The following is a 12,207-nucleotide window of genomic DNA, read 5'->3' as shown; positions in this document are numbered from 1 at the left end:
GACCTCTCAGACATCAAGCTGTCAACCTGGCAGCATAAATCAGCTAATATAAGGCCCCAGACACATATAGAGCAGAAGACTGCCTGCTCTAGCCTCAGTGAGAGAAGACGCCCCTAACCCTTGACAGTCTTGAGGCCTCAGGGTGTGGGGGGGGGGTCTGATGGAGTGGGGATGTGAGGATGGGGATGTCCTCTAGGAAACAGGGCAGGGGGAGTGGTGTGGGGAGTGTTTGGAGGGTGGGCTAAGAGGGGGATGGCGACTGGATTGGACTATATACTTTAAATAAACAAATTATAAATAAATAAATAAATAAATAAATAAATAAATAAGCAGCTTAATGTATGAAGAATAGCAGAGTTTCTCCTGTCACATCACTAAGAACTTTGACATTTCCAAAAACATACAGAAGTTTAAACTACTGAGAAATTCTTCAAAAAGTGCTGGTCTTAGGGGGATTATCATTGCATTATGTAGAAATGTTTCTTAAAATGACCTCCGTGTTCAAAAAGATTTTAAAACTACTTGATCAGAAGTTTTTGGCACTAAAATTTGCAGAGCTACTGTGTATGTTTTTTTAATAGTAAAAGGCATTCAGCTTTAATGCATTTTGCTAATCACCCTAATATGAACAAACTCGACATACTTAAGTAAAACCATTTTCTTCCTTATTCATGCTTCACACTTGCCTTGCAAGCTTATTAAGGTGAGTATTAAGTGGTTCTGATGAAATGAGGAAACTGTGCTCTCTGGAGTGGGAGATTCAGAGGACAGCTACAACTTGTCTAAGAACATAAGCTTTGCGCAATAAGGATCCCAATTAAAAAGAGAACTATTACCCAAAATTTGTGCCTTTGGAGTCCTAATTCTTATTTTAATCAAATGCCTCTTTATAGGAAAGGCTATTATGTGTTTTGTGTGCATGTGTATTGGTAAACATTTCACAAAGTCTAAATGACCACTAAAACAGACAATATGTTATGATTTCTTACATAAATTCTTAGTTTTTTGAAGAGAACACAAAAGGGGGTGGGTCATAAAATTTGATTATCATGTATGATTATTTTAGGGACTAATAGAGAACAATGTTTGTAAGGGTATTTTTGTATCCTGAACTCTACACTAAGTGGTGACATGTAAGTTCTTGCTTTATTTCTATTTCAAGGGACATGTGCAGATTACACTCAGGAGCTGTACAGCTTCCTGGGTAGAGTACAGCCAAAGGCAACCTTTCGTCAAGAGTATTATAACTTACTGGAAAGATCATTGCAACCAAGAAAATAATTCCACAGAGAAAAAAAGTCTAACATGACCAAAATGATACATCTGTACATTTTGTGGCAATACAGAATGCTGAAAGATGGATTTGATAATCTTACCTGTCCAGAAAACATGCAAGGCAGAGAGTACCCAGAGTTCAAAGACAATCCTACCCAGTTGGTTGAACTTCTTCTTCATATTAGGTGGTGATGTGACATGTGATGGAATCTAGAAGCAGACAGTTACTGGTTTGTATCTCTACACACAAGTCCATACTATGGCCTAGACATGTTTGGGGTAGATAAATCTTTCAAAATGCCCCCCATCAGTAAATAAAGTCTATAATAAGACTGTAGTGAACAGGAAAGGATATGGTGCTTTCTAAAATGGCTTCGGAAGCTAAGGTGATCACTAACCCTTCCCAGTTCATAACACTAGATTTATGGACAGGTATATAAACATTAAGACTTCTCATTATGATAAAAATGGTGAAAAGAAAGTGTTGGTATACTTTTAGGGTTTAACTTTGTCAATGCAGTGATGGAAAATGTCACAAAGTTTGAAATTATGTCAAAATGAAGAGTTCGTTAATTAGATCAGATTTTTGCTAAATAGAAAAATACAAAAATGCTGGTTTCTAGAGGAGAAGATATTCTGATACTTTTTAAAAATCTATGTTATTTAGATTGGTATAGAGCCAACTTTCTAAGGAATTATAAGGGATTCCCTGGAAATACAAAGAGAAGTACTTTGAAGATGTATACACATGTTTCTAAGGTTATGGGGATGGGGATAAAAGTATCAGGTGACAACCAACCAATTTCAAAAAATAATGCCCAGTGCTGATTTTATATACTAATTTAAAAGTGTGTCATTCAATTTGCTGATTCCTAACTCAATTTAAGAAAGATTGACTACCAATTCCACTGATTTCCAGACAAATCTTTATTTAAGGTGTTGTCAGTTTGGTACAGCTTATGTAAAACTCACTACATCCTAAAAATCAGGTTCAAGTATTATTCATAAACTCATACATTAAGGTTTGATTTTTAATTGGTGAGCTCTGAGGAAATGACTGGACCATCAGAGTTCTAATATTACCCATGGATTAATGCACAGATCAGTTTGTAATAATAAGATATAGGAACTGTAGAAATTATGAATTGAGATTTAGTTGGTGGACATAAGTCACTGTGTGCTTTTGAAACATATGTGTGTATGTGTGTGTGTGCATGCATGCATGTATGTATGTATGTATGTATGTATGTATGTAAATATGTATGTATGTATTTATGTATGTATGTATATAAGTATGTATTTTAACTGATGGGTCCTCCTCTCATTCACTATGCTTCTTTTCCCACCATGAACTTTCATTGCATCTGTTCTGCCATGATGGTATATTTAAAAACACACAATAGCAGAAGAAAGAAGCCCCAGTGAGCATATTCTGAGAATTCTGAGAATAGAAATCCCAATAGATCTTCTATCTTGTAAGCTAGTTTTCCACTTATTTTTCCCAGCAATAAAATGTGTCTGATACAGGGCACCTGCAGCAAAGTTTATAAACATGTTACCACTTTTGTAGGTTTGACACACACACAAAAAAAAAAAAATGGGAAAACTAAAATTTCCCAGAACTCTTTTTTTTCCCGCATTCAGAAATGTTGAACGGTGTTTATTGGAAAATAAAATATGCTTGCCATTTTTGAAAAGGAAAGACAGGCGTAAATGCAGAAGGTGGCATACAGGTAGCGAGCCGAGTAATTTGAGTAAGTGTCTCAGAGGATATTTGCAAAAAAAAAAAAAAAAAAAAATGCCTTAATTCTTTTCATGAACAGGTTATCATTGTGATAAATATCAAAAGTAGATTCCAACATAATTAAATTATTTATGGCCTTCAAAAGTGCATACAGATAACCAGCTCAGGCAATAATTTCCTTTTAATCAAAGCCCATGATGCAAGAAAAAAAACTGATCATTCAGAGGTCAGAATGACACTTTACAGGATTGAGAAATTCCTGTGTCTAAAAGGAGCTAAGAATGTATCACTAGAGATAGAACTGAGTCAATGGATTTATCACTCAATAAGGAACACTTCCTATGTAACTACTTAATCATTAGGGACCAATAGAACATTCTCTGTGGTTCTAGTTAATTTCTTGAAGTAATGGTTTTCAGAAGAATCTGATGGATATTAATGGATACATTATAGTCAAACGTCTCAACACTGAATGAGGCAATATATTCTTCTCACTATTTTATGTATATATGGACACTTGCTATGTAACTCTTAAGCCATAAATTATATTAAGCAGTAAGATCAATTTAGGTTGGATTTTTTTTCTTGAAAAGCTCACATGTTATGCTTCAGTTCAAATCCCAGAACAGAATTTGACTTTACTTAGAACAGGTTATTAAATGTATACTTTGTTAAGTTATTTACTTTTTGAAGTCATATTGAAGTACCACGAGACCAGTGTCTTTATAAGAAGAATCTTTTGTACATACACACACACACACACAAAGAGAGAGACAGAGACAGAGACACAGAGGGAGACAAAGAAAGAGACAGAGAGACAGAAAAGAGATATTAGGAGGAGAAACAAGAAGTTGAAAAGAGTGGGGGAAAGATAAGGAGAGTGAGGGATGAAAAAAATTTATACATAAAGAACATCAAAGAATTTCTTAGAATCATTAAAATGTAGGAAAATGAACCTCAACAAGGAATCAACTATGCAAACACCTTGGTCCCAGATTCCTGACCTGAAGAATGATAAGACAATATGTCCTCTGGTTTCTGCTATCCAGTGTGTGATACTTTGTTACAGCATCCCTATGGAGGAGGGAGAAAGGAGGAAGGAGGAGAAAGGAAGGAGAAGAGGAGGGAGAGAACGGGAGAGGGAGAAGGGAAGAGGGAGAAGGAGAGAGGGAGGATGGAAGAGGAAGGAATGAGGAGGGGAGAGAGAGGAGCAAGTAAGGAGAAGGGGAGAGGAAGAGGGAGGAGGGAGGAAGGAGGAAGAAGAAGTAGAGAGGAAGGAGGGAGGAGGGAGGAAGGAGAAGTAGAGAGGGAAGAGGGAGGTGAGGAGAAAGAAAGGAGAAGCAAGAGGGAGGAGAAAAGTGGAGGGAGAGGGAGAGATACTGACTTAAACTTTTGAAACCCTAAAACCCATTCCCAATGACATATATCTTCTCACATACCTTGTTTTCTAATTCTTCCCAAGCAGTTCCAACCATTCCAACATATAAGCCTATGGAAACCATTCTCATCCAAACCCCTACCGATGATTTGGTGATACAATGAGAAAAATGTAGTCACCTGCAAAGTTGTCATGACACTCCACAGGATACTGTCTTAGTTTGTGCTTTATTGCTGTGAACCGACACCATGACCAAGGCAAATCTTATAAATGGCATTTAATTGGGGCTGCTTTACAGGTTCAGAGGTTCAGTCTATTATCCTCAAGGTGAGAGCATGGCAGTATCGAGGCAGGCATGGTGCAGGAGATGAGAGTTCTACATCTTCATCCAATGGAAGCCAGGAATAAACTGAGCATCCTTAGGCAGCTAGAAGGAGTGTCTGCAAGCCCAGCCCCAGTGTGACACACTTCCTCCAACAAGGCCACACCTTATAATAGTGCCACTCCCTGAACCAAACATATGTAAACATAACACAGGCTGGCGTCACAACACACATTGTCCCAGTTTTTGGGAGGCTCAGAAAGGGTAGCTACAAATTTACCAACCATGCAGACTACACTGTGCAACTCCATCTCAAAACAATAAATACCTTAATCGGGTAATTATCCTTACTGCCAAAACACTTGATGAAAAAATTTGTGAGTCTTGAAAATAAGGAATCCATATGGGAATACATTTCATAGGGCACTAGATGTGGCTCATTGTGTTTGCAAATTGAATATTCGAAGAGTAGGTGCTCTGCTAGGAAGCAAAACCTTGCCTTCATTAAAGTGGAAATTCTGGTTGACCTTAGGGAAAATTTCATTTCTCATTTTGATCAAATAATTGGCAACACCATGCATCAATATAGTATTTTGGGGAAGCTTATGCAGTCACTAAAGGTAATTTGTTATTGTTTTTATTGCTTGGATCAAAGTGAACTTTGAAATACTTGCAACTCAGAGTGTTATATTTAGTAAAGTTTTCTATTATTGGTGGCCATTAGGGAACCAAAGCAGTATGACCAAGAATAAGCCTTATGTAGTTCAGTTCTAGAGCAATAAGATTTGTGTTATCCCTTATCAAAAAAAAAAAATATTCTTAGCTGACTGTGGAAGAACAGAAGAAAAGTTGTATGGAAGGAGAGTATAATTTTAACAATGCATGCCACTCAAGCCTTTTAATCAAATGTAAATTTTGATGCAATGGGCAAGGCACATGGAGCATGCCTATAATAACAACTGAGAAACGAAGGAGAAATTTGAAGTCAAGATCTGTCTAATATACATGCCTGAACTCTATCAAAAAATAAATAAGGAAAACAAAAATTAAAAATAAAAGAACACCAAAGTAATTAGTCAACACAATCAATTAGGTTATAGTAATTGACATCTTTCCTCATTCTGTTAAGGCTGATTGTTGATGACACAGATCTTTGCCCTGTAACATTTTTTTAGAATATTTTTATATTATTTATTTTACATAAAAACTGTATCCGTTTTAGTCCTGCTCCCCCACCTGGCCATACCCCTATCTATTCCTCCTCCATTTCTCTTCAGAAAAGGGCAGGCCTGGCTAGGCAACTCCTCTTCTATTAAGGTTAGACAAGGCAACCCAGTAGGGGAAAAGGGTCCAAAACCAATCAACAAAGTCAGCTCCTGTCCCCACTATTATGAGTCTCACAAGATCAAGCTAAACACTGTAACATATGTGCAGAGGACCCAAGTCAGTGACACACATGCTCCTTAGATGGCAGTTCAGTGTCTGTGAACCAGTGTAGGTCAGGTTAGTTGATTTTGTGAGTTTTCTTATGGTATCTTTGTCCCCTATAGACCCCTCTGGCTCCTATAATCCTTCCTCTCTGTCTTTTGCAAGATTCCCCAAGTTCCACCTAATGTTTGGATGTGGTTCTTTGCAGCTCCTTTCATCAGTTGCTGAGTGAAGCCTCTCTGATGACAATTGGGCTAGATACCATTCTATGGCTATAGCAGAATATCATTTCACTGAATGTTTTTCTATTTGTGTTTGGTTCTATCCTGAGTCTCTCATCTATCTAGCCTCTGGCTCCTGGCCCTCCAGGCAGTGTCTCCGGTAGGCTCTGAGTGGTGGCCTGGGTCTCAAGCTTGACCCCAGCATATCTTGTAAGCAGGACAAATTATAGACCAAATGTTTTGTGTCTGTGTTGGTGCTTCAATCCCTCTACTGAAAATCTTTTCTGGTTACAGATGATGGCGGTTCATGCGCCATGCCCCCTGCTAACAGTCTTAACTAAATCACCCTTACTGATCTAGGTGTCTAGGTTTCTAGCTCATCTCAGAGATGCCCCTGCATTTCCTGATAGATCCCAATGCCAGAAAATCAGGTAAGAGTACAAAAGTTATCAGACGCTGTATTTCACGCCAGCCTCCTATGATATCTATGATGCCCGTCATTGTAATGCTGCCCATGTTCTCTGTGTTCATAACCACAGCAATGGTGAAAGGCTAACCAAGCATACTCATGACTCCTGCTAGGCTCTGAAGTGACCCATCGCTACCCTTTCCAAGACCATGGAGTAGTAATTGCTTTTGATCACCACAGCCCCTTTTCATTCTGTTTGAATCTCTACATCCTGTTAATTCTTACCAGCTAACCTTTATGTATTCTGGGAATATATTAACTGGTAAATATTGTGCTTGGAAAATATATTTTCTGATTCCCGAATGAGGCTAACATGTAGCAATAACAATTACTTCAATTATCTAGTTTTCTGAATCAGGTTGCATCATATATTGCTGAGAAATGTGTTCTTTTTTTTCTAGCAGTGTTAATTAAAAGGGTTCTGAAGGACAGGTAACATTTTTCAAGAACAGATGGATAAAGGATAAAAGTATAATGAATATTGTGTTTTATAGCAAGCCAGTAAACTTGTACAAGGTTTCTGTATTTGTACAAAAAAAAAAAAAAAAAAAAAAAAAACCTATCAATATACTTCAGTGAGAACATTGGTAAAAATAAATTAAATAAATACGACAAAATAAATTATATTGGAATGATAACAAGGATTGACATATATCTTGAAATTTTCATTTTTTTTTAGTTCAGGAAAACATCTGTGCTATTTTGAATAACTTGTCTCTCCTAGGCTCACATACTTTGAACACTTAGCCCCCAGCTGGTGACACCGTTTGGTGGAAGAGTATAGGGATATGGTCCTGTTGGAGGACTTATGTCACGGGAAATGGGCTTTGAGTTTCTGAAGACTGGTACAGTTTCCAGTTGTCTCTTTTTTTATGCATATTGTTCGGGTCTTCAACCCTTGGGTAGCCATTCTGTCCCCGTGCCTGCTGCCTGTTATAACACTGCCATAGAAAAGTGCCCAGTAAGACAGAAGCTAGTTAATTGTTCTTTTTATTTCTTTCACTCATATTCTTCTGCAGGCTGATGGCAATCCACTTTCAAGAGTGAAAGTATTGTTGTAGCCATGTATAACTACATGTCCAGCTAGAGCACAAAGCCTGAGGAATCGCTGCGTTTCCGTTCTCTGCATTTTATTTTTCTTTAAGGGAAGAGAAATGTGAAAAGGTGGAAACTTTCAGAATAAATTCTGAGTTAATGACCTCCACGTATCATTGGATGGTCATGGCCCTTTTTATATACCCAAGAAATCCACTGAGAAGGAATACTTCACCAGTAAGACTTAGTTCCCTTTCTGATCTCGGAGGTCTCAACAAAACCATGTGTAAATGCAGACTGTGAATGTAATAAAATAATGACCAAGTTTGAGGCCAAAGACTCCGTTCATGGTGTTGCAGAAGAAAAGTGTACAATGTCATTGGTCACTGTCCCTGGTGAAAAAAAAATCCTCTTGTGTCATTTCATATTGTGGAAAAGTCACTAGAACAAATTTGTCAGCTTTAGCCAACCTCTGTTTTTATGTCTCATTGGAGAGGTGATTCAAAGAAATTTCTGAAACCTGTGATAAAAAGCTACTAAAAAATGGAATATATCATCAAATAACTTGCATTTTTTCTAGAAATGGGATTGAAAATTAACCATTATTTGCAGTATGTTTTTAATACTCTTTTGAGTAGCTTTGCTATTTTTCCCATGGGAATATGAGAGTCAGGCATGTGCTAAAAGAACAGTCTTTCATTTATGCAATAGGTATCTGCAAATTGAATTTGAATGGGACAATGTAAGAGCAAAAAAAAAAAAACTAAAATCATAACAAAAAAAACTAGCTAGCTAAATAAATAATCAAAATCCATAGACATGAGCTCTCAGTATTTCCATGACTAGAAATTACTCACAATGAAAATGTTTCTCTATGTTACAAGTCATAGATCTCACCCAGTATCCCTTTCTTCATCTTACATAGAGAATGTGGCTGTGTTGGAAGAACAGTTTATGGTTTTACTGGGGTTGAAATTTCTCAGGAACCACCCACACCTCTCCTCTAACTCTGTCTGTCTGTCTGTCTCTAGCTCTCCCTCTCTCTCTCTTTCACATACACAGACACATACACTCAGGAACAGGAAGAAGACACACACACACACACACACACACACACACACACACACAGAAAGAGAGAGCGAGAGAAACAGAGACAGAGAGACAGAGAGACTAACAGAGAGAGCTTTACCAAGCACAGTATTCTTATTGTTCACAGTTTAAAAGTAGCTCTTTAATTTGTTTGTTCATCCCTTTCATTTTTTCTACCGTCTGAGTATAACTATTTCCTACCCTGACAAGATTTCTGCCTCTAAATTCTCTAGTAATGTAGGAAATTCTTTTTCTCCTGACTTCAACATTTACACTGTCATTAACCTTTGATCATGAGTCTTGGTGAATATGCCTTTATGTGTCTCCCTGTGTCATCTGTTTGAGGTTTCTGTTCTGTGAATCTAAATGTCTATTTTCATTTCTCCAGATTTTGGAAGGTTTTGTGATTCTTTAATTATCTCCCTTTTTTGATCTATTTGAGACTTAAATATATGTAATAATTTATTTGATGGTGTTCTATAAACACCAGACACATTATTCATTTCTTTTCTTTTTTTTATATCTCCACCCTCTGCCTGCTTCTAGAAAATATCAAACAATCTTTCTTTGAGCTCACTGACTCTTCAAGCAGCTTGAAATCACCATTGAACTACTCTGACATGTTTTATATTTGCTGCTCTAGAAATTATGTGATTCTTTGTTATGGTTTCTTTTCTTTAATAACTATAATTATTTTAATACATTCTTCTCTCATATAATGCATCCCAACCAGTCTCCCCCTCCTTTCACTCCTCTTAACACACCGCACTTTCTCTCAACCCCAGACTCACCCACCTCTTTTCCTCATAGGAGCCAGTTTACCAGATGACAGTCAAACCTTAGCTTCTCATCTCCTATGTTTATTGATTATTATCTCTACTTATAGTTGGCCATATTAAAATGGAACCATTATGCTTATTTTACTTTATAATGGTTGACATGTAGTACAAATATGCCTTTTGATTTTGAATTTTGTTCTGTTCCTGCATTAGTTTTCCATGTGGCACAGTCTTTCGTGACACTCTAGTGGCCGAAATCACATCCCCCAACAGCAGCAAAGCTAAATGGCTAAATAAGCAATATTCTACAGTATCCTGTATTGCTAAGCTGTTGTGTGTGGTAGGAGAGATATATTAAAATATATTTATAATATATTATTATGATGGTAAGTACTGATGAATATTTACTGTACACATTAATGAGTTCTTCTATGATACACTGTATATGTTTTGATTACATGCATCCTGCACTACTTACAAAGTTTTAAGTTGTAATGTTACTTTATTAGCAGTTGAGCATCTGTTGCTGCCTGTGGTCTCTTGTAGCTCAGTGATTTTTAAATATGTGCATGTGGAACCCTTACTCAGAAAGTTTTAAGTGTCTGCCTTTCTGTATCAATTACTACTGGTTTACATTTACCCTGTATTATCCATATGCTTACTCACAAATCCCATAGCTTTGCATTGATACCTACATTTGGAGATCTGAGACGCAGTTCCAGAATGCAGAATGGCTTGTCCATAGTTTATAAATATGTCCACAAGGACAGGATGAAGCCTGATGGTATCTCGGGGTGTAGGGACTAAACTAGAACTGTGGCAGGCTTGGTTGTGTGGTTTACAGAAAAGCTGGGCACTGTTTTCTCCAGACAGAGAAGATATCTATCTGGAATGCCTTGAACGCCTTTAAAGGTGATGTAGACAATCTAACACTGCCCGTACTGTTTTCTTCAATACTCATTTTTATGTTTTTATATTCAACACAGTTGCTAGGACCTCTCCTCTGGAGGTCTTAGTTCTTATTTGTGTTCACTCACGGTGGTTATTCAAACCGATGTGTCATTGAGCTGAAAAATGTAAGAAATTCTTGTTCATCTACTTTCCCAGTCTTCTACGGAGCTCCAAGAATACTGGGGAAACAGTTGTAGATAGAATACAGTAGCCTGCTCCTTACCTAGAGTAACTCACTGAAACCTAAACTTGAACCTTGAATCACAAATCTAAGCACTGAGGCTAATTAAATTTTTAATACATATTCATGTTAATTAGTTTATTTTTCTTAGCACTAGTCTACAACCCAAGGTCAGGGGAATTGGCTAAATGGATTGGCTTTTCATAAGCTTATCAAACATTTAAACAACCATCGACAGTACACCAGAACATTTATTTCTACAATAGACCTCAAATACTATGAGTCACCCTCTTTTCCAATTACGTTTCTGTATTTAAAGATACCACTTTCCTATAATTCAGCCAAAATTTCAAATCAATTCTGTCTACACATAGAAATATCCTCAGGCTTATGTCAGTGTATCTCACAGTTTTTATCTGTTTTGCCTAAGAACTCCTGGAATTACCAGGCTCAACACTGATTGCTTCCACTTAACTTGAACTTAAGCAAATGTATTTCACAGTATTTCAGTTCCAACATTTGTTAAGAATCTTGCCTAGAACCCATAGTCACAACTGCTCATGAGGCTGCAGTGAGAAAGGCTGGAATCTGTCTAGGCAAGGAATCAAGACTCATTCTAAAGAAATGAACAAAGGATCATCTACAAGCTAACAAAGAACTGACCAGAGAAAGCATACAACATGGAAAACAGAAATAAAATCTAAAGTTGAACCCTTTTGTAGCATTACCATGTTATTTGAGACTGTAATAATACCATAGGCCATTATTTATATCTAAACAAACCTTCATAAAAGGTAAAGCAATCCTAGAGTTTAACATCCCCCCCAAAGAGCCTCATTTACTTTTGATCTTTCATGAATAAAACCAATATTATTGAGACCACTGAACTATGTTGAGAATATTTAAGTATATCTATAAATTTTAATGTTAAAAATAAAAACCTAAACATCCAGGGGGAAAATAAACAGCATTTTTTAACAAATGCTGCTGGTACAACTGGCATTCTGCATGTAGAAGAATTCATATTGATCCATTCTTATCACCCTGTACAAAGTTAAAGTCAAAGTGCATCAGAGGCCTCCACAGAAAACCAAATAAACAGAAAAAAATAGAAGAAAAAGTGGGGAAGAACTTAGAACACAAGGAAAAACTTCCTGAACAGAACACCAATGGCTTATGCTCTAATATCAAGAATCAACAAATGGGACCTCATAAAATTGCAAAACTTCTGTAAGGCAAAGGACACTGTCAATACAACAAAAGAGCAATCAAAAGATTAGGAAAAGATCTTTACCAATCCTATATCTGATAGAGGGCTAGTATCTAATAAATATG

This window comes from Micromys minutus (genome assembly GCF_963924665.1).
Source record: "Micromys minutus genome assembly, chromosome: 1".
In the NCBI taxonomy this organism is placed as follows: Eukaryota; Metazoa; Chordata; class Mammalia; order Rodentia; family Muridae; genus Micromys; species Micromys minutus.
The sequence above is the reverse complement of the archived record's forward strand: the minus strand, read 5'-3'. Positions refer to the sequence as shown.